This window comes from Anoplophora glabripennis, unplaced genomic scaffold, assembly GCF_000390285.2.
Source record: "Anoplophora glabripennis isolate ALB-LARVAE unplaced genomic scaffold, Agla_2.0 scaffold1677, whole genome shotgun sequence".
NCBI classification, from domain to species: domain Eukaryota; kingdom Metazoa; phylum Arthropoda; class Insecta; order Coleoptera; family Cerambycidae; genus Anoplophora; species Anoplophora glabripennis.
Window position 1 is genome coordinate 8,974 of NW_019417752.1, and position 20,651 is coordinate 29,624.

A 20,651-nucleotide genomic window follows, 5' to 3' on the forward strand; every position below is an offset into this window, starting at 1 on the left:
GCCGGAAATCAGGGAAAATTCAAGGTTTTGAAGTAAAGCGTTAGCTAAAAATAAAAAATGCCTCAGAATTCAGTGGGTTATAGGTGCAAAATGTTTGTTATTAACAGGCCTAAAAAGTTGAATAGGTAGGTAGGCGAAATCCAACATGGCGGATCCAAGATGGCGTCTGAAACTGAAAAACCATCGAAAATTGATAAAAATCAAGACCAAAACTTATGATTTTACCGTTTAAACTCCTTATTCTGATCTCAAATGCTATAATTTCAGTACATATTTCACGTACGGATGTTTAGAAATGGACAATCCAATATGGCGGTTCCAAACGATCTTCAAATGTAATAAAAACGGTGAAAAACTGTGAAATTCAAGTGAAAACAATCTCAGACGATCATATTCATCGTTTACAAGTCGTCAAATGTTTGTTTTATACTACATCAGGAAATTACATATCAGAAATCCAACATGGCGGATCCAAGATGGCGACTAAAACCCAAAAATCGTCGAAAATTGATAAAATCAAATGCTTAAATTCGATTACTCATTTTACATTCAGATTTCATGAATAAAATTTCAACATTACAGGTCCAATTAAATAAAAACTGTTGTAAAAGCGATAATAAATTGTTATTTATCTTGTCTGGCAATATATTTTTTTTGTAAACATCAAATCATTTTTTAAATCTGTAAATCAGGTTTCGTGCATTTCAAGTGGATTTTGAATAAAATTTTACATTTATTTAAACGTAAACAGCGTAGTTCGTTTATCAACCGCTAGGTGGCTATTTCTTATATCCGCTATTGATTATTTACATTAGCATGGTTATATTCAGGAGAATGTAGAGTCGGATTTCTTAATTTATTTTCTCTTATACGGCGTGAGTTGGCTCTTGGGTACAGCATAATCTATCGTCTCTTAATTGAAATAAAATAAAAAAAGTAAAAATAAAAAAAAATAAAAAAAAAGAACATAAAAAAGTAATGCGGACTTCGTAACGAAGACAGTCTCAACCCTGTTTGACGCAGAGAGTTTTTTTAAGCTCTAGTTAACGCAAAATTCGAGCCATTTTTGACAAACCAGAGTTTCGCTTTACATGAATTTTAGACAATTTTTGTATTTTAGGCGCCATCTTTACAAAACAAACTTTATGCGATCTGCAAACGGTTAATAGAACTGCCAAAGACGATTGTCACCAGTTCACACAGTTTTTAATGTATTATGGGGTTCATTGGAACCGTCATTTTGGATTTGCCACTTCTGTAAACATACATATGAAGCATGCGATCGAATTGTAAATAAATAAAAGTGTAAATATCATAATCTTAAATCAGAGTCTTGATTGCCGACAATTTTCGACGATGTTTGGATTTTAGCCGCCATCTTGGATCCGCCATCTTGGATTTAGATAGATAGATAGATAGATTTATTTAGTTCAGATGCAATATACATCATGCTCAAAAATGAGCGTCGAACAAGTCAAGTTAAAAAAAAATAGTGCAAATATGACACTAATGCTAACATTAAAATAAAAGTACAAAATCACACAGGAAAAAAACAATAATAGAACAAACATTAAAATAACGTCGTCAAAAAAAAACACATTTTAAAAACAATTGGATAGATTATCATTGAAATATTCATCCACAGCATAATAAGCCTTCGCTGCCAAAAATGATTTCAATTTATTCTTCTGAATCTTAATAGGTAAAGCACTAGTACTGTTAGGTAACTTATTAAAAACTTTTATTATAGAGTGAGGTATATTTTTTTGGATGTAAGTAAATTGAGGTACATTCGGCGTTAACACATCTTTATTCCTTGTATAGTACGCGTGTTCTTTTTGGTAGCTGTCGAAGAAGGATCTGTTTTCAGTTACAAAGATGATTGCCTCATAAATATACAAATGATTGAATTATGATATGTAATTTCCTGATGTAGTATAAAACAAACATTTGACGATTTGTAAACGGTGAATATGATCGTCTGAGATTGTTTTCACTTGAATTTCACAGTTTTTCACCGTTTTTATTACATTTGAAGATCGTTTGAAACCGCCATATTGGATTGTCCATTTTTAAAAATTCGTATGTGAAATATGTACTGAAATTATAGCATTTGAGATCCGAATAAGGAGTTTAAACGGTAAAATCATAAGTTTTGGTCTTGATTTTTATCAATTTTCGATGGTTTTTCAGTTTCAGACGCCATCTTGGATCCACCATGTTGGATTTCGCCTACCTACCTATTCAACTTTTTAGGCCTGTTAATAACAAACGTTTTGCACCTATAACCCACTGAATTCTGAGGCATTTTTTATTTTTAGCTAACGCATTACTTCAAAACCTTGAATTTTCCCTGATTTCCGGCAGCCATATTGAGCCGCCATTTTGAATTTTTTGAAAAGGCCACACTGGCCCATGAAGAGGGTTCAATAACGACCGTTTTAAGCCCAAGATCATTAAAATCCATTTGCTCAAATTTTGGGCAGAGCTTTGTTCCGTTTGACAAAGAACGTCCCATATACCGGGTGATTCAGCTAAAACTCCGCGGGCTAATTACTTGGAAACAAAAGAAGATATATACGTTCTGCGAGTTCTATTTGTTAAATATACAGAGTGATTTTATTTTTGTGTAGAAATAATGCCATTGGGATGGACGCCGAGAAAATATTTTTTCATTGCAGGAACTTTAAAAATATAACTATCTAAAAGTAAAGTCTTTTTTCAACGTTTTTTGTTATATACACTTTTTCGTCAACATTAGTATTTTTTGAGATATCCCATTATTTATTTTGAACACCATATTTTTTTAAATACAGTTTCGTTGACTTTTACTTGAAGTTCTGTATAGCAGTATTTATAAAGAACACTGTTCAACATGATGCAGTTCAGATGCATTCGAGTTGCCCAAATGCATACATTCGTAAATGATACAATATGCAATATTATCTAGTAGGTTTATGTCACTTATGTTATTTATATAATTGTCAAATAACCAATAAATTGTATGACAGTTTAGTGGTAATCAGGTTTTCTGTTTGTGCTTTATTAAAAAAAAAAACGCATTATGGTTCAATATAGTAATGCCGAAAAGTTTGATATTATGATGATTTATGGTGAATGCCGTAGAAACGCAAAAGCTGCTACTAGATTGTATAGGCTACGATATCCTAATCGCCGACGACAGCCAAACGACAAAACATTTAAAAATTTAGCAACAAATTTAATGCAATATGGCAGCTTTCAGAAAAGTAAACGTGACCGACTACGGACTATCAGAAATAATGACAATGTAGCACAAATTTTGCAGACTGTTGAGAACAATTCAACAATTTCATTAAGGAATATTTCGGAAGAAACTGGAATTTCGTATTCTTCCTGTCAGAGAATGCTCTCTGATAATAATAGGTTCCATCCATTCAAAGCAACCATTGTTCATCATTTGAGACCCGATGATTATCAACGCAGATTAGATTTTCTTGCTAATTTTTCCGTATTGTACGAAGAAGATAATACTATAACGAAGAAAATACTATGGACTGATGAAAGCCGTTTCCATAACATTCTCAAACTGCCTTTGTTTGTCCTGAAAATCGGTGATAATTTCGTGTTCCTTTTTGTCGGGCGTTTTGCTTCTGGTGAGGTTCCTCTTGGCGTTCCTCTTCGGCCACGTGGAATGTATTACGTCGGATGTATTATATGAAGCAGGTCGAACGGAACACGTCGGGCAGGCTGAATGGATCTCGTCGGGCAGGCTAGAAGGATCTCATCAGGCAGGCTGGAAGTATCGCGTAGCGCAGGCTAGAAGTACTACGTCGGACAGGCTGGAAGTATCAGTTCGGGCAGGCTGGAAGTATCAGTTCGGGCAGGCTGGAAGTATCACGTCGGGCAGGCTGGAAGTATCACGTCGGGGTCACCAATTTTATGTTGCCGATGTACGGTTAGCACAACATAAATAGTATGTTTTAAGTTCTTGTTGATACAAATTAATTTACAAAGTATGAGGCCTCGAAATATTTTATGTTTTTATTTTCTGCTCATGCACTATCCTGTTTGTCAATACATTTCCCCAGCTACCAGACCCTAGCTGATCTGATCCAAAACAACGTTAGAAACAAATTGTCCCAGTGTCAGGCAAAGCCGCTCGGGAATTTGCTATTTTTGCATAAAATAGAGTTTATTTTTACGGTAATTAAAAAAAAATAAATCGGCTACGCCTCTTAGTTCCCAATATAACTTTTTTTATATAACGTTAATTGTTAATTAACTATTGGGCATACCGGAACGGGATTTTAGAGACAACGACAGGATACCGATCGGGAATTGTCCTCGTGTTCAGGTCACGGTAATCGCCACAGGGTCTCCATTCGTTGTCCTTTTTCGGCACTAGGTGCAATGGCGATGCCCACGAACTGTGATGGACGGGCGATACCCAGTTGCACCATGGTCTCGAACTCACGTTTTGCAATTTTCAACTTATCTGGCGCAAGACGTCGCGGTCGTTGCGCAACCGGCGGGCCAGGTGTCGTAATTATATGGTGCCTGGTATTGTGGTTGACAAATTTTGTCACCCCGTCTGGTCGGGTAATTTCTGAAAATCGTTGAAGCAATTCGTGAAAGGTTGATGTTTCTGAAATGGTTTTAACACTAGGAGCTTCACACTCGGTCACCTCGCCTCGCGAAGTAAGATGAGTATTTTGATCTAGTAGTCGCCCCTTTTAATATCTATAAGTAGTCCGTAATGAGCTAGAAAATCGGCGCCTATTATAGGCTTAGCCACGTCCGCCACTACGAATTTCCAGGTAAATTGTCGTCGCAGTCCGAGATTTAATGACAGGTTAATGGTGCCATAGGTGTTAATGACTGTACCATTTGCCGCGCAAAGTTCGTAGGTCGATTTTTTCCGCGGTTTCGTCATGCGAGAGACCGGATAAACACACAAATCTGCACCAGTGTCTATTAAAAACTTTATATTTGTGGATTTGTCTATGACGAACAAACGGCGCGATTTCACTGGGCTAACGTCATCTGCCGCCATCAACGACTGCCCCTCTCGTTTTCCGCAGCTTCTATGCAGTAATTACATGGTTTTCGGCACTTATTGGCTTCCGGACCGAACTTCCAATGGTACCTACACATACCGTTATTCTCCTGTCCTCTATCGCGGGATCTCGAACGTGAGCGGGTCCTGGATCGTGTATAACGTCGCGGTGGATCGTCCGGGCATCTAATTTTTATAGCAGCGAGTTCTTGAAGTGCAGTAGTAAGCGCGTTTTGCATGTAATCTAAACGTGCATTTATGGAGGCCACGCCGGTGGTTGCTTCAGACACTTCTGCGTGCGGGCCATACACATCCGCCACTGAATCCGCGATTTCCGCTCTTTTGTCCAGGCTAAGATCTTTATGCCCCGCAAGAAGAACTTGTACCTGTTTAGGTAGGCGACCTAGCCACAATGTCTGTAACACTTCTTCAGGGAATGCAGCACCCGCGAGTCCGCGAAGATGACGGAGGAACTACGACGGCTTTCTATCACCAAGGGGTTCGTTTTCTAATAGTCGGCGCGTATTTTGCTCTTGTGTCGAGCTCATTCTTTTAATGAGTTCACTTTTTAACAGAGTATATGAACGCTCACTCGTGGGTCTAACTATGATGTCGCGCACTTCCACGGCATATTTTGGGTCGAGACTGCTTACCGCATAACCGTATTTCGTGTTGTCGCGGGTTATGCCTGCGGCCTCGAAACTGCTCTCCAATATTGTAAACCACAGCTGCGGGTCTGAGGGAATAAACGGAGGCACTCTCATAGAGACATGGTCCACTGATGGTAGGCTCGATCTGTTGTTGGCATCGGGGGAGTTAGGAATGATGTCGTTCACTTTTCACTGGTTCGGTTTTCAGATCACGTCGGGGTCACCACTGTGGTGTATATGTTGTCCACCAAAATAATTAGCGCGCCAGTAAAACTCTAATTCTTTATTAAATCGGTTTACACACAATAATTGGAATACTAAAAGTACTGGGTTATAAACATTTGCTGTGCCGATGCCGGTCAACTAGAGAGTGACTCAGATTGCCTGCCTAAGGGTACGGTCAGCTACCCAGAAGGGTAGATTTATGACACGACAAGTGCTTCTGAGACAGGCAAATCTGTTTCAATACAATTTCTTATTGTAAATATTTTCTATGAACGCAGAGGCGTACCAGGGAACGTGTGTCCCCACACCTACCACCACTACCGTCCGTAGTAGCATCTTGACCCTGAAAAAGATTAGTTTGTGCTAATCGTCTGTTACGTTTTATATTTTATGGAATGTACCATGTTTGGTTTTTTAAATTTTACCTTTGTCTAGGATAATCTTTGATTTCTTGAATCGTGGTTTTGTCTTGTGTCTTTTCGTATATTCTTTGATATGTATATTTAGTATGGTCTGGGGAGTTAGGAATTGGATCATTTCGGTGTTCTTTTAATTTATTGATTGCTTGTGATTTATTTTGTTCAATTCGTTGTGACATGAATTGAATTATTTTATTTATTTAGAAGTTAAAATATCCAACGCGACAAAGTCCCAATTACAGGATAAGATAAAACAGAAAACCTTAACTAAATTTTAAAAGAAAAATACAAATTAACATTCAATATAAAAATATAAATACTACATAACACTGAGCAATCAAATTATAAAATCAAGACAAAGAACTTAAGGATAAATAATAACAGACAAAACAAATAAGCTAACTAACATATACAAGATACATTACATTTGCTAGACAAACAATTTTTTAAGTCATTCATAGAATGAAAACATATATCAAGTCGATCTTCATACTTCTGGTAATTGGAAATTATTTGATATAGGGGAGATACTATTAGTAAATTGGTACGAGGTGTGGGTAATTGTAAAACGGAGTGAAATCTAGTATTAAGTCTAGGAATATGATATAAAATCCTTGAGACTAACGAGTCTGCATTTAACGTGTTATTTATGATTTTAAAAAGGAATATAATTGAAAACTTAATTCGCCTACGACAGAGACTATTAAAATTAAAACAAGAAAGCAGTAAATCTTAGGGTGTACCACGAGGAGGATAAAATCCATAACTAATAAAATGAATTCTATATCTTTAAAATCTGCAATCTCCTCACGCTCCCACGCCGGGCCGCGAAAAGGGGTCTTTTGCATGCGCTAAGGCTTCCCAATGCGAGTCGCGAAGCGGCGAGGTCCGGGGGGCGAAGCCCCGCGTGGTCGTTCCCGCGTCCGATAACGGTATTTTCGCGACGTTTTTCCCGCATTTTCCCAGGTAAAACTTCGATTTCCCGGGGCACCTCGGCTAGGCACGGAGCCGAACAGAGACGCGACATATCGGAAACGCCCACCGTCCGATACCGAAAATTGCCCCCCGGAATTTCGCTCTTCTAGACGTTTTTCGGGACGTTATTTTCACGTCCGACACCGATTTCCGTTCCTCGCGATCGATATCGCGACGAAAAAACGGAATTTGAACGTTTCAAAATTTTCTTCGAGTTCGAGCCGATGCGGACCGTTAAATAACTTATACAAGGACTTCATACCGAGTGTCTGGGATAGCTCGAGGGACGACGTCGGCCGTCCATCCGCGGGACCCCGGTTCGAATCGTGAGCGGTTGGAGCTTTTTTATTTTTTATTCTCGCTATTTTCTACTTATTTATTTAAATATTATGTAGGAATATGTTTTATTTGCTTACCACATGCATTTTTCAAACTTTTTATTTACAATGTTTAATGAAATTAACGCTGAATCGAAATGCGGTCGCTTTTTACTTTACTTTAAAATCTGCAATCTCCTCTCGCTCCCACACTCGACCGCGAAAAACGGCGATTTGCCGGGCTTAAAGGGTCTTTTCGCGAGCCGCGAATCGGCCAGACGAAGGACGCGAAGCGCCCTTTGTTTCTTTCTTCATTCAAACGTCATATTTTGAAAACGATTTCTTAACGTATTCGATGTGAAATTTTTCTTTTCCGGGACGGCTGCCGGCGATTTTTCGCGCGGAACAGGGATGCAACGTGTCGGCAGACGGCAACGCCCATCGACGGAAACATGACAATCGCGATTGATGCAAGATTGAAACGTCAAAATAATTTCACGCCAAAAGCTAAACACGTTCGTAGGGTTGCGAATTGTTGTTATTTCATCTTTCCAGGCCTCTTTTAAACTTTAATACATAGCTACCCTACGATATATACAGTTATTTATTTATCATTACGTTTTTATTTACATTTTTTCCTAGCTCTACCACTACATACGTGGTATACCTACCTGCTGTATGTCTCTCGATTTGCTGTAAGTACCCACTAAAAATTGAATATTTCTTCCTAATTTTAAAACAAATAGTAGTACCCCCTATCATCTTTGTATTAATTAGTACATTTGCTTCGTTAATTACTATGAATTGCATTCTTATTAGTCCACAAATGTCAAAAGTTGAGAATTATCGAAATAAGTTGGAGCTAGACTTCCAGATCGAGGAATGTTGTTATTTCTCTGTTTTATACCATTCTGGATATTTCGCGGACGATTTTGTGGCAGAATACAGATACAGACAACAAGCTTCACATAAAGACGTTAGTGCAGCGGTGAAAACGGGATAACCTAAAATTTATTTCTTACATATTGCCGCAATTTAATTTTATATATGGATTTATCTTTTTAAACCTTTTCATAAAGAAAAAATATGTACATTTTCAAAAACTTTTTTCTACAGTGTCTAAAAAAAATGCGTTGAAGCTCAAACGGTCAGAAGTGTTCTGTATATTTCAAAAATTTATTGACTGCAATATTTTTATGACAAATCGTATCTTATTAACCAGATGTTTTGTACTGGATGTTTCATAAGGCTGACACAGGTGGACTAGGCTTTTCTATTCTTTTTACTTTTTTTACTTTCTCTACTGAAATGTTTTGAAGAAAACTGACCATTCGCTTTTTGGAAAATCCATATACTGAATGTTCACAAAATTGAGCCAGGTCAGAATTACCGGTCCAGAGGCTTTCAGAAATTTATTGATGGCAATATTTTTATGAAGAATATTATATTGTAGAACTCAAAAGAATTTTGCAAATTTATATACTGAGTGTTTCATAAAAATTACACAGGCGGACAAGGATTTTTTTCTCATTTCACAACTTTCCTACATTATCCATTATTTATTGAAATCTCTTGATGAAAATTTATAGTTACTAACCAGACGCTTTCTTTGAAAATCCATATACTGGATGTTCTACTTAAAGAATTATCGGTCCAGAGGCTTTTGTATATTTCAGAAATTTATTGATGGCAATATTTTTATGAAGAATCTTATATTGTAGAACTTAGAAGCATTTTGCAAATTTATATACTGAGTGTTTCATAAAAATGACAGGCGGACAAGGATTTTTTTCTCATTTCACTACCAACTTTCCTACATTATTTATTGAAATCTCTTGATGAAAATCTATATAGTTACTAACCAGACGCTTTCTTTGAAAATCCATATACAGGATGTTCTACATAAATTGACCCAGGTCAGAATTATTGGTCCAGAGGCTTCTGTATATTTCAGAAATTTATTGATGGCAACATTTTTATGACAAATCATATTTTATTAACCAGATGTTTTGTACTGGATGTTTCATAAAGCTGACAAAATTTTCCTTTCTCTTTCAACTTTATTTTTACTTACTGAAAGCTTTTAATGAAAAATTGTATATTTACTAACAAGATACCTTTTTGGAAGTGTATACTGGATGTTCCAAAAAATTATCCACTTCAAAATTAGGAGAAAGTGAAAGTTAACTTATTTTTTCCCATTTTTGCCTTACCTACGTACTGAAGTCTTTGAATGGAACATTGTATATTTACTAACCATATACTTTTTTGGAAGTTTATACTGGATGTTCAAAAAAATGATTTACTTACAAATTAGAAGACAGTGAACTTTAACTTATTTTTTCCCATTTCTGCCTTTTTGAAGTCTTTGAATAAAAATTGTATATTTACTAACCATATACTTTTTTGGAAATTTATACTGGATGTTCGAAAAAATGGTCCACTTAAAAATTAGGTGACAGTGAAACTTATTTTTTTCTTATTTCTGCCTTACCTACATACTGAAGTCTTTGAATAAAAAATTGTATATTTACTAACCATATACTTTTTTGAAAGATTATACTGGATGTTCCAAATATTGATCCACTTAAAAATTAGGAGCAAGTGAAACTTGCTTTATTTTTTCCCCATTTGTGCCTTAGGGAACGTACCCATACTACGTGACCCGTTGAGGGGGGGAGGGGGGTCTTCAAAATACCACGCATGGTCACAAGGGCGGGGGGGGGCTTAGGTTTTCGTCACGTAGTCAATATCCTCTAGGGAACACTTTTGTTTTTGTAAATTAAGTTCCTGTTACAATATGTTTTTACATAAGTTTTTTCTTCTTGATAATATTTTTTTCACTTGTAGTATGCACGCACTCTTGGCGTCACGCGGCAAGCGCAGCATTAATAGAGACAAATATGAGTTAAATTAATTTTTTCTAACTTTCTGTTTGCAAAAAATGATTTAAAACCATATTTACGAATATACTACGTGAAAACTTGAGGGGAGGGGGGGTCTTGGCGTATACTACGGGTGGTTACCGAGGGGTGGGAGGGGGTGAAAAAATTGTAAAAATTGGGTCACGTAGTATGGGTACGTTCCCTTACCTACGTACTGAAGTCTTTGAATAAAAAATTGTATATTTACTAACTAGATATCCTTTTGGAAGTTTATACTGGATGTACAAAATGATCTACATCAGCATTGAACCCAAAACAAAAAGGCGGCAGACCAGATATTTTTTTACCCTTTGTACCTTTTCCTACTTTCTTTGGTAAAATTCATTGATGAAAAATTTTGCATTTACCAGCACGATGCTTTTTTGATAATTTTTATAACGAATGTTCCAACAAAATTGAGCCAGGTCAGAGTTGCAGGTGTTCAAATGTATTCATATTCTTTTTATTTCATTCTACTTTATTTTTTTGAGGTCTTTTGATGAACAATTTTATATGTTTTTGAAGCTTTACAGTATACTGCATATTCTATAAAATTGATCCAGGACAGACCCCGTCGATTACTCCTTATCATATTTATTTCTTCTACTTTATTTAGTGAAGCCTATTCATGAATTTTTTTTATTTACTAACCAGATACCATTTTAAAATGGCAATGTAGATAATGGCGATGTCGACGCTGGTGATGTAGATGATGGTGGTGTAGATGATTGTGACGTAGATGATAGCAAAGTAGATGGTGGCGATGTAGATGATGGTGGGTGTAGATGATGGTGATATAGATGTTGCTGTAGTAGGTGATAGTAATGTAGATAATAGCGATGTAAATAATGGTCATGTAGATAATGGTGATGTAGATTATGGTGCTGTAGATAATGGCAATGTAAATGATGGCGATGTAGATGATGCTGATGTTGATGATGGTGCCGCAAGTTATAGTGACGTAGATGATGACGCTGTAGATGATGGCGATGTAGATTATGGTGATGTAGATCATGGCGATGTAAATGATAGTGATGTAGACGATGGCGATGTAGATGTAGATGGCGATGTAGATATTAGCGATGTAGATTATGATGATGTAGATGATGGCGATGTGGATGATAGTGATGTAGATGATGGTGATGTAGATGATGGTGCTGTAGATGATGGTAACGTGGATGATGGCGTTGATGATTTAAAAAACATTCGCACAAGACAGTACTTCGCGAACCGGAGCCTATTCGGCGCGCAGCGCCGCCCGAGGTCCGTACATTTCTAGTCATATATATTAAAATCTGATAGCTCCGTCTGCGTCGCACGATCGCCCCGAAAAGCGCGCGGATACGAGTAGTAGAGATATGAGAGAGGAAACACAATGTGCATGTGAAGTTCAGTGTTCAGGTCATAGACCACAAGGTCGATGACCAGTACATCCGGCATGACATCATTTTTAAAAATATAATCATATCTATTAATAGAATGCACATCTGGCATGACATCATTTTTAAAAATAGAATTATATCTAAAAATAGCCACAGGCATCATTTCTAAAAATAGAATGTTATATCATATCTATTAATAGAATGCACATCTGGCATGACATCATTTTTAAAAATAGAATCATATCTATTAATAGAATACACATCTGGCATGACATCATTTTAAAAATAGAATATTATATCATATCTATTAATAGAATGCACATCTGGCACTTCTAAAAATAGAATATGTGCACATGGAAGGGAGAGCTCATAGACGCTATAAAACAAGCAAGAAGCTAGCTAGGAACATTATTATGGTTGGTTCGGTGGAGATAAAACAGTGTTCTGTTTGTCGTAAAATAATTTGTAAACGTTATACTGATTTCTGGTTATTTAAACGTAGAGTGATAATTAGTTATTGTAATCAGTTGTGTCATCAACCAAGACCAGTACAGCTTTTTAGAATAACTGCTAAACAATATGTGGATGGCATATGTGAATGAAGTGGAAATAAAAGATCTCGAAAGTGGCGTTCGAAATTTACATGAGACTTTCTCAAATCTCAAGTTTGATACAGCTCATGAAGCAGTCTATGGAATGGGGAATTATTTTTCTCCAGAATACTGTGAAAAATTAGCTGAGGAGTATGGGGAGGCGGTAGAATTATGTGAGGATTATTTAGAAGAACGTTGTACCATAGATGATCTTGTTACTGGTCTTATAGATTTAGGCATGATGGGGATGCTTCATAAAATTAAACCTTTACTGGATAGCCATCTAGCCAATAAAATTCCTGAATGTGAATGGGAATCTGATGACCAAGAGGAAAGCGATGTAGAAATGACACCAATAAGCTAGTATTAATATAATATTTAATAAATGATATTATTATAAAATAGTTTTATTATTCTATATAAATTATTTATATACCACCAAAATTAATCAGTATGTCTATAGAAACAATAATGAACGCTTCGCAATTAATAGTTCTGCAAACCATTTTGAAAAGTTCGCTAATTATACAGCGACCTTATAATTCAAAAGAGGTGTTTATTTGCTTTGATCATAACGGAACGCGTAATGACAGCTGGCCCATTAATTGGAAAAGAATGAAACCTTATAGACATGATTATCTGGAAATGTTAAAATCTTCTATACCAACGAATAGTACCATTTACAAATTACGAATAAGAAGAGGTAATGGTGTAATACAGTACTCTGATTGGCTGGAGATTTATTGTAAACCCCCCACTTCTAAAATAATAACACCATAAATAGTGAATGCAACAGATACGAAGCAAATACCTTCCTGATATAGTATATAACGATTTGTTCTTCGTTGTTGCTGATTGTTACCAGTTTCCGAGAATTATGTCTGAAGAGCTGTAGTGTACGAGATGTATAACTGAAGATTTGATAAGTAAACACCGAAATGGTAAACCTTTGTACGATTTTACTGAAGAGGAGCTCGGAAATTTTCCACTACACTATCTGATCGAAAATGTCCAACCCATGGAACTTTTATATGCCTGGAACATACTTCCAATGCATTACACAAAAATATTTGAGTTGCAAGTACAGCTACCATGTTTTGTGCACTACAACCGTCCAGATTGGTCACCACATATAGATGGTCCACAGTCTAGATGCTCTCTTTGTAAATGGGGTTTACAAAAATCTCAACAAATATTTTGTAAAGCAATGGATAAATAAAGAACTTAAAAATATTTTTGGTTTTTATTTACAATTTTCAAAAATGTCAGGTGTGGGATTCGAACCCACGCTCCTTTACGGAACCAAGGCTTAAACAAGGCGCCTTAGACCACTCGGCCAACCTGACCAATGAAACAAATATTTTTATTGTAATATTTATTGCAAATAATATTTACAAGTCAAATAAACTTAAATCAAAATCCCAATCTTTTTCATCTTGTTCCTTTTTATCCTCACTAAGCAACAGTTCTGCTGCCTCCAGCAAAGCATTCAAATTTCTTTCTGCTGTCACATCCACATGTCCCCATGCCAAAGTATGTACACCGTCAGCTTTAACATATCTTTTGTCGTCTGCTGAAGAAAGGGCCACTTTGTTCTTTAGTTCTGTGTAAATAGTGTGTAGTGTGGATTTGAAAATATACATTTTTCGTAAAATGTTGACACCTTTTTCTACAATTGCAACATAGTAATCTAAATTTATTTCTTTTTTTATTACGTGTTTGGAAACTCCTTTTGCTTTCTTCGTCACTTCACCAGCTCTTACACAGTAGACTTTGGCACCTGTTCCGTAAAAAATTCTATTGGTTTTCCTGCATATTCATCTTTCATCCGGCCGACCACAGACTTGGTTTTGGGTATGTTATGAATATTATCTAGAGGGAAATTTGAAGTGTCGAAATAGTGCAAGTTTTTCTTTATATCCTCGTACGGATTGTCAGCAATAAGTTCCAAAATGAGGGAATCGGTGTCCGTATAGAGAACAGTTGCATTATCTCCATATATACGTTTGATGAAACCATAAAGAAATTCGTAGATAGGGTTTGCAATCCCGCATTCCGCGTTACAGCATTCCAGCAATTTCCCGCATGTCAATGGGACCTGCGGAATTCCCGCATTTGTGCGGTAATTCCCGCGCGGGAAATTTTTGAATAGAAAACATGGCGCGCGCGAGCGCCCCGTTTGGTTTGCGTACGCATCCCGTTCCCCTGTGATAGCATCGATCAATCGAGCGAAGGAAAGGATTAAAATCGGCAGATCTTTGCATCATTCAAACAAATTCCTTGATTTGTTTGTTTATTTTTGAGAAAAAGTGTTTACAAAGTAAAATTTTATATGTAACTAATAGTTTTGTCTTCTTTTATCAGAAATTTAAAAATTTGTACATTTTAAATTTCTAATATTGTGTCACTTAGCAGACTTATGTACATTATTTCATTAAGAGGTACATAGTATTAACGCCGCATGTGACCACATACGGCTTTCTTCTCTAGCAGAAGCGTTGAAATACGATGTTTTTAACAAATTAAATTCGTATGTGTTTACATGCGTTGTTTTAAATTAAACAACAATTAAATATTATTCGCAACACAATATATTAAAAATTGTAAAATACCCTTTAAAAACATCCAAAATATCATGTATAGTATGTACATGTTCTGGTTCTTCTATTAATTTCTGTTGAAAATGTAGCACATACTGTACATACGGCATTTTTACCTAGCAAAATCTTAAGTTTATTAAGACAAACAACATTTTCGACGCTGTTTTTATTGAAATTGCAATGTTTTCAACATTCTCAAATACATTAAAAAATATTTGTTTTTCTTTTGCCGTTACCGAAAAAATCAAGTTAATACTTTAATTAGTAAATGAATGACAGCCAAAACTGTCTCTAAACTGTCATATTCCGAAGTAGGGCAGTATATTATCGATGTATCTAGCAAATATTTTTTTAGAAATTGTTACTACGATTAAGTTATTAACCTAACCTAAATGTTTATAAATTTAGTAATTTAACAGCAACAAGTACGTTAAGTAGTAGTAAAAAAATAACAAAAGTAACATATTATTGATGTGTTGATTTCTGTTGATTCTTAGTTAATAAACACAGTTTTTAATGTAGATAATGCTTATCTGTTGCTTTTTAAATATCAAGAATTATTTATATTTCATTTGATTAAATATAAACATTCCACAATAATAGCATTATTATTTTCATATATAAATATATTTTTAAATCTCTCGCGGGAATTACAGCGGGATCCCGCTGTAAAGGCAAATTTACCGCAAATTTCCAGCTGGAAAAAAAAGACTGCGGGATTACAAACCCTATCTACGGCGGACTGGCGCCGGCGACCAGATGCGTACTCATATACCTACGACCGACTCCATACACGGGGACTCCCCAACNAACATGTCTGTATCTCAGCTGTTAAATAAGTTAGAGTTAAAGTAAAAACTGCTCAAGACTAATTCTTTGGCGTAGAATTGAATGCCGATATTAGATTTTTAGTAGATCTTAAGATTTCGGAGTTATGACCCAAAGTTATATTTTTTTAATTGGAAATCGTAGCTGACCATGGCCTAAAAATAGAGATTTTTTTCCGCTTTTCAACAATATATCACATGCTATTGTTATTTTTACAAACACGGGAGACACGGGGTGTTTTATATATAAATTATATATTTTTTTCCTTTTTAATATGACCGGCTATGAAAATACAGATAAAACTATAATTCTTACTTTTACAAGTCATATCTGTTGTAAAAATGACATTTATTTTAAATGCATAACATATACTCGTGTGATAATATAATATTAACGAAATTTTAGGAGATAGGTAGATAGGAACAAACGGACCGATCAGATGGCCAGCTAGGTTACCTGATTTGAGTCCGTTGGACTTTTTCCTTTGAGGTTTTCTAAAAGACATTATAAATANATGGCAGTGGTCACGAACTTTAGTATCGCTATTGTCGAAAAGCTTCTCACAAATGTGACAGCACGGTGTATTTTCATATTCAATTTCCTCTTCCGCTGAAAGGGGTAACATCTCCTTAACGTGCTTTAAATGATTGTTGTACAGATCTAGAACCATTTTATTCAATTTCTCAATAAATACCTCGGCAGGATTGGGTCCTCGATACGATTCAAATTTGGAGTATCTATCATCAAAATTGCATTTCACGTAGAAAGCGGAGGAATAAGGTTTGTGTTCACATACTTTAACTGTGAAGGGTTTATCTCCACGAGGTTCATTGTAATGGATCGGTTTTAATAAGCTTTCAAAATCAGCATAAATTACGAAAGGTACTGGTAACTGTTTCTCAAAATTTTCAAATTTTAGGATATTTTCAGGAACTGATTGTCCATATTTATTTACTATCAAGTTAGTAGATGGTAGCCTTGTAGTAATGTGACTGCTATCATTTTCTTCGTGTTCTTTCAATTGCTTCAATTCACGGAAGGATTGTAGACACCCCTCACAAATATATAAACCTTAAGTGTGTTTTGATTTTTGTTTTGAAACTAATCTTGACAAATCGGTTATAAGGCAGTAGTGATTGATGTTTGTAGATGTATCTGACGCAAGTAACAAATTTACATGTGTAAGTTGACGTCTGATGTAACGGTCCAACTACTTCTGTAGTATATTTTCCGTTATTGTATTCTGTTTCTACACCAAATACATTAATAGATATATTGTTCATTTTTTCAAATTTGTGAATATCCTTCAGTTTCATGGGAAACTCTAACCCATTAAAGTTCAATAGAGTATCGTAGTGCGGATATGAACTGGTTTTTGTTGGATCGCCTTATGAAGGAAATATTGAAGCATCAACCGACCATGCAAAGCAAGCGCTATCATTGTTTTTAATATTTAATACGCCACACTTTTTCGCTATAGCTGTGGGAAGTTTAATATATGAAGACGCCCGAAAGTGGAGTATACTTGTGTATTTACATCTAAAAATATTATAATATAATAATACTTGCAAAGTGTAGACCTCGAAACTAGTCGTCTTAATAAAAGGATTGTGAGATTATTAAGCCTTCACTCTTTCCCGAGAATTATAAATATGGACTCACACTTTATCTATTTCAAATTTAAAAATATTATATGTTTTAAAGTCCACCCAGAATCTTTTTCAGAAAATTCCGAAGCTTGAGATGTCATGTCATTTCTTCAATAAATTCTTTAAACATTTTTTCTAAATCTGTTCCATTTGTCACGATCTTATTTTTAGTATTGAACGATTTTACATCACTCTTCTCTTTTTCTGGTATAATGTAAAACCCAAACAATTCGAAATTTATTTTAGTACTGTGATGTTGCTGTAAATATGTTTTAATTACATCAAATACTTTTTCCTTCACTTCATCAAAAAATTAGTTGTAGTTAATAGAAGTTTTAGAACTCTTAAACCTAAAACTTGCTATCCTAGCAAAACCAGTATGTAGTTACTCCACACCATTGTCTAAACTTACGCTTGGCTGATTAATTATCTTTCTATCTGTTCTTTGTTTCTTTGCTGAAGGAAAATGTCCACTACCCGTTTTTCGTTTTATATAATCATGCAAAACCGGGCAATGGCTGTTAGTGTGTCGCATTAAGCTATATTTATTAGCAAAGTCTTTTTCACAGTGTTCACACCTTCTAGTAGAGGATGTGGAAGGTTGAGACGGGTCGGGTGGTTTTACAATAATTAAAAGAACTATCAGTTCTCTTCTCCAGCTATAGGGTTGGCCCTAGCTCAGCAGAGATGGGAGTGGGTTGGAATTACTTAAAACTTTTATAAAGGCGCCACCCGTTTTACAACCCGATGGTCAGTATCCAGGAAGGCTGGAGAGGAGCCACTGATGCTAATACCTTAAATGTGGTTACAAAAAAAACGGGAAAAAGGTACCAATAAGAGTTCTAATAATATATACACCATTAAAAACGACAACTTTAATCTCTCAACTTTCAGAGTGTAACATATCTGATCTACAATCAGTTGATGATTAATAATAAGGTTGTAGAGCGTTAGATATTTGCCCAGTGGTATCTTTGTTGTACAATGTCTCAGATGTAAATATTAGTATGTGAAGACATATATGGATTAGACAAAATAATGCCTAAGCAGGGTACAATGAAGAAATAAATATAAGTATAACTATAACCCTCCCCAATAGCGCTATGGTTCGGTGTACATGTATAAGCTTAGAATAATAAACTACCAAGTAAAATAGGCAACGGGTATATCTTCACACTAGGAATAGTTTTTATAATTTTGATGGTGTTGAATACTTTAAATAAATATCTAGCCTCTACTTAGATTGTGTGAGAGCAATAGCAACAAAATAAATAATACGTACTATTCAGTTCTAGCAAAAAGAAAACAAAAAGGTTTATAACTACTACTAAAGTAAAATACCAATCAAAACAATAATGAAAGTCTAAGCAAACTTGAAAAATAAGGCAAATAGGCACTATCAATTAATACGTTAATTAATAAATCATACAATGGTAAGCAAAGCAGGGATATTACATAAGTACATAGACTAAATAGGGTGAAACCAATAATTTTGTCTAAATATGACCTTTATATGCGGATAAGTAATAATTAACGACTACCAACTGCCAGGTAAGTAAGTAGATAAATTTAAAACAAAATTTAATAAGCTAATAAATAATTATTACAGTAGCAAACTAAAATAATAAAATCGCGGAAAACAATGAGCAAATGGGGTGAGAGTTAGAAAAATCAAGTTATGACACAATAAATGGGTCTAAATGAGTAGGCGAAATACTACGAAACGGCATGCAAACTTAAAATTAGGCTTATCTGGTTTGTGCAGCACTAGCGGCAGGTTGCCTTGATGTTGTTACTTAACGCAGTAGATAAAGACCATGCAGGAGCCTGTGGGAGCCTCTACCAGAGTATCTATCGAAGCAGCCACGGGGAAGAAATCGTACACCAAGTTGCAGACCCTCGAAACCAAAAAAACTGTCGGAAGCCCGCTAACTAGGGCAAGTCTCCCTCTCAAACGGAATCCACGTTGGCAGGTAGTTATATTGGTCAAATTGAAATCAAATGATTATAAGAATCCTGGAGACAAAATGCTGGATACACAGTCACAAAAAAAAGGCCTAAAAGATAAATGCGTCTAAGTAGGTGCTGTAGAAAAATATAGCGTCGAAGAAAATAAGGCAAAACCTTACCTTGGTTGTAGGGCGGCCTCGTGGAAAAAAATGTACGTATTTTACGTCTTAAGTTGTATGGGCAGAAATCCAACCACCAGGTTGATACTGGATCTACCAGAATTTATACACCTCAATGAAATGTGCCCACAGAAGCAGCTAAATCCACACACAATTTGTGATAATTTTTATCGTGCCTAGAGCACACGCCGCAGAATACTTAAACGACGTTCTCCTCGCCCAAGCGCTAACACGAATCGGCCACGGAAAGGTTTAACAAAAAAGAATCGCAAGAAAAGATCCGATTGCCGGTAAACCGCGTTTAATTTCAAGTCAATAAAACCTATTGTTTTAATATTTTTCATATATTTGCGCGAATAAGCCTATAATTAATTAAAATTTAACCTAATGCTAAGCAACAGCCGTAGTTAAAACATTCCAATTGTATTTTTTTTTTAATTAATCAGATAAGGATAATCTCTGATTTCAAATAATGAGAAGAAAAGAGAAAACAAAAAATAAGCCCGTAACAAGGTATATCTTTTTTCTTTAAAACTGGGCAAAAGTTCTTAATATGCCTGACTAAACTGCTTTTAAAACTAAAGACGCGTTAACAATGTTCGCACTTCATTGTTAGTATAATACTGAACACTGATTTCATCTTACAATTTTCCATTATATAAATAGAAATACATGTGGGCGTGGCTAAATAAAGTAGATTTAATCACACATAAACATCTGGCGCGATGATTCATAAACATCTGGTGAACAGATGATCATGGGAATAGTTGATTTAATAATTTCCCACACTTCGGTGACTTGTCTAGACAAGTGAGTCAACAGGTTATTAACCTCAGCTAAATATAGAGATGGTGATGTTAATAAAACACATTTTTGATATGGTTAAGTAGTTTTTATTTAAAAATTATGACATAATAAAGTT

The 20,651-nt window shown here is 35.5% G+C and overlaps 1 non-coding gene across 1 annotated transcript; it reads right to left on the bottom strand.

Moving 5' to 3' along the window:
- Nucleotides 1-13,786: 13,786 nt before the first annotated feature.
- On the bottom strand, nucleotides 13,787-13,869 carry Trnal-uaa. The gene has a single exon. It is a non-coding gene; the product is annotated as a tRNA-Leu (tRNA).
- Between the last annotated feature and the right edge of the window lie 6,782 nt (nucleotides 13,870-20,651).